The sequence below is a fragment of the Leguminivora glycinivorella genome, chromosome 25, assembly GCF_023078275.1.
Source record: "Leguminivora glycinivorella isolate SPB_JAAS2020 chromosome 25, LegGlyc_1.1, whole genome shotgun sequence".
NCBI lineage: Eukaryota > Metazoa > Arthropoda > Insecta > Lepidoptera > Tortricidae > Leguminivora > Leguminivora glycinivorella.
In genome coordinates, this window is record NC_062995.1 from 2,667,157 (window position 1) to 2,671,041 (window position 3,885).

The window sequence follows — 3,885 nt, forward strand, 5'->3', positions numbered from 1 at the left end:
AAGAACATCAACCAGCTGTCGGCAATGTGCAGGTGGACTGAGGAATTTTCCGGTGTGTCCTTTATGGACTGTACTCCGTCTTAGCACTATCCTCAAGTAAGTACAAAAAATCATTGCCACTAAACAGCTACTTTTTAACTTAATTAACTCTACTTAGTGAGTAAAACGACTCGGCAGGAAATTTTACATAGAAACATGGATATGGTTGTTCTTCTTTTTTTTTTTCTTAACCATGAATGGCCTAGATAAATATAAACAATCTTAATGATACATATTTACAAATAAGATTCCTTAAACATACATATACCCTTTTTTTAACTAATCTTTCAATATGTACAATTTCAGGTTTTACCCGAAAGGCCATGCCTCAGGTTGGACCGTCTTCCATATATCTACTGACTTCATATAAATGAAAGGTACTTATGTTTTATTATAATAACACGTTCTAATTATTAAATTTAAAAGTGAACAGCTCATGGCCTTAATATTATATCTAGAAAATTTAAGCGAAGTATGCAAGACGGCGAGGCATGAGCTACCGGGCAAAAATCAAACTTAACTGACTCATCCTCATTTTATTGGCTAAGCAAACTTCTTACTAACTTATTTATGTACTAACTCATGTAGTTATGAACTGCAAGGCAGAGGTTCTCAAACTTTTTAATATTTTTTTTCCTTTTGTACATTTTTCTGTATGCGTTGTTTTTTCTGACACAATATTTCTCATGGGCGTGTCTTAGTTCCAAAAATTAAGCGACGCGCCCCCGTGAATAGATAAATGAAATAATATTGAACCCAATTTGGCAGAACCCCACTCTAAACAATACCCCTTTCTTACACTATCTATATGAATATTTCTAATGTCTGACTATTTCCTTTCAGTGTACTGAGGACTCACTAATCTGCACTACCAGTAACAAAGTAATCCGACAATCAGACTGGACCCGGTCATGTTAGGTAAGTTTACATACTTAATGTGTACCACATACCACATACTATTTCTGAACCTCAGTAAAATATGGTTTTATAATGATAATAGCGCTTATTACCTATGCCTATTTAACAGGAATATTACAAATTTCAATCAATTTTCATGAAATTCATTAAGCAATTGTGACAATGATCAAGCAGTGGTGGAGTTAAGGTATGGCAAGGTACGACCTCCCAGATGCTGGTAATTTCGTAGGAAATCTGGTGACGATTGTGTAGCTATTTAACTTAACTAATAAAATATGTATGTTGGCATTTGGCATATGCCTGATCCGTGAAATATTGCGACAGTGTAAGGTTCCGTATAAAAGCTGTGTACACAATCTAAGTGAGATAACATGTCATGTGTACCAGTTGAAAATATTGTTCATACATACATACTTGTTTGTACTATAGCAAAAATATATACTTATAGAAAGTTGAAATTCGCACTGTGCATTTAATTTATTGAAATAATTGGCAGATATAGGCTACAGTGACCTCTCACCATCAAGAGGGACGTATGCCTGTCTACCACGGATGTAATATGAAAATGTATGACAACTTATAAGTTAATGAACTTAAATTAGTCCTAAAATGATTAATACCTATATCTTAACAGACAGAAACCTGTTCTTCTCACGGCTGCACTACAGTGACAATATTTGGTACAAACCGTACAAACAATATGCCAAATTATTGTATGATGTATGAAATCCTGTGAGCCAATTTGTAGATTATAGAGTTACAACTGAAATGCAAACAAGCCATCCATCGAAGGATGTACTTGTCATAATACCACATGCGTGTAGCTATTCAGCATTCATAGAAAAATGGCGGGACGCCCCATATAATATTGTACTTCAGCGCGACAATGAATAATCGCGCCCCCATAGCCATTAGACTAGAGCCTATCTTCTTGTATTACTAGGTCTTAAATCTAGGGCTTAGGTATCCTAGATTATTTTAGGAAAATAACCTTACATCTAGACTGTAGTTATCCTGCCTATGAATGAAATTCTGTATAACAAGCCTGCTAGGAATATGTATATCATCAGAGTGTTCATAGACTATATAAAACAGCATCGAAGCTATCCGATCTCCGGTGTGAAGTGCAAACGTGATGTGAGATTTCAAAATAGCCCTGAAGATGGCAGAGCCTGCTATGAAAATGTACTGGGCATATAGAGAACTATTTGTTTTAACATGAAATTCTATTACTATTGTACATTGTGTACACACTTATGTTTCCAATTCCGGTCACGAGGTGGCAAACTCTTCTAAAGTGCTACAGCTCCGCGCTTCCTATTATTTTAGATACATGGGTATTTTCTATATAAGTACCTAGTATTTCCAGTACTTGCCCTGCCTATACAACAGCCATAAAACATACATTAAGACACAGAATAAATAATAGTACTACGCACAGGCGCAAGGGAACGTCAAGATGCGCCAATGCCAACAATTGCTACGTAGCAATGCAACCCGAATCGCCTATTGGGGACGATGTTTAACCACTACGACTATGAACTAATTTCCTAGAAATATTTTTTTTGTCTTAGTTTACTACGCTACTTTACTTTTATTACTATGTTTTTTTTTAGATACCAGTGGAAGGAGATGAACATACAATTGACTCCGCATCGATGCATGACTTCGCCCGGAACGCGGCAAGAACCAACAATGGAAGAAAAACTACAGACGTGTTTATTAACAATAAAGTTATTTTTGTTTTTATGAAATAGCGATTGAATAAAAATATTAGGTATATGAGTTTTATTTAGAGATGAAATAAGTCAGGAAATACAGCACACCCACTCGTTTTCACAACAACAAATGTAGCCTGGTAAGGCTAATTCCTATTATTTATTTATAAACCTTGGTATCCAAGATGTGTTCTACAGAGCACATCTTAGATCCCTTGGGCACGGAACCAAATGTAACTAAACCTCCGCTCACCTTACTTATTTACTTACTTACTTGACTAATCAACAGTATAGTTAACCCCCCTTTAAATATACCCCGTAATTTGGCCTTGTGATCGTCTAGCGTGAATAAGTAGAACCCTTCGATGTGAACCGCGATAACCTAGATCCTTTAATGAGTATCAGCTGTATTTTTGACTAATTTTTAAAATTTTATTTATTTATAATTTAAAGAAGAATAAAGGTTATTGTAGCATAATAATATAGTGTTATAGAAGAGTATTTTATCAGATTTAGGCCTAGAAAGTTATATGTGAGAAAATTAATGACGTGATGAAGAAATTTTAGAATAAAAGTTAGTGAGTGAAACATACATGAAATAAATATTAAAAAATATTTTGGTAATCATCCGCTACGCCTTATTAGTGGTCCCGGCTTGGGCAAGGGCTTGCGATACGGTATGGGACCCCTGACCTGATCAAACCACTTTATCAGGATCCTAAGCAAGTAAGCCTGAAGGGCTATCTATCTACAAACTAACCCCTTTTTTATTTTGTTTCTTTTTCCCTAGCTAAACCCCCCTTTCCCCAATACTGCTAATAGACCATAACTTCTCGATCTTTCTAATGTTTTATCGAAACACCGAGCAGTTGCTAACTTTTATAAGAAATAAGTAAGTCAAACTTTTCTAAGCTTTAGACTTTCCATCAGTGGACGGCGCTCGCATGCCACTGGGCCCTATAACAAACCTATGCTTTTTATTCCAAAGAATAGTTTGTTTCCCTAACCATCTTGATAGAATTTACCTTTAAAACCAGTTAGCAACACTAAGTGTCCCGCAGCCACACCGAAAGATCAGAAATTGCTACCACAATTATTAATTTCACTCAGATAAATTAAGTAATAAGAGATTTTATAAATTACCAGTTCTACCACTTATTTTAAGATAGTAAACACCACATTTAAAGTCCATTTAAACCATATAAATAGT

At 35.3% G+C, this 3,885-nt stretch overlaps 1 long non-coding RNA gene across 1 annotated transcript; it reads left to right on the plus strand.

Moving 5' to 3' along the window:
- Nucleotides 1–353: 353 nt before the first annotated feature.
- On the plus strand, nucleotides 354–2,742 carry LOC125239386. The gene is made up of 3 exons (XR_007178524.1): nucleotides 354–416; nucleotides 883–957; nucleotides 2,574–2,742. It is a non-coding gene; the product is annotated as an uncharacterized LOC125239386 (long non-coding RNA).
- The last annotated feature ends 1,143 nt before the right edge of the window (nucleotides 2,743–3,885 follow it).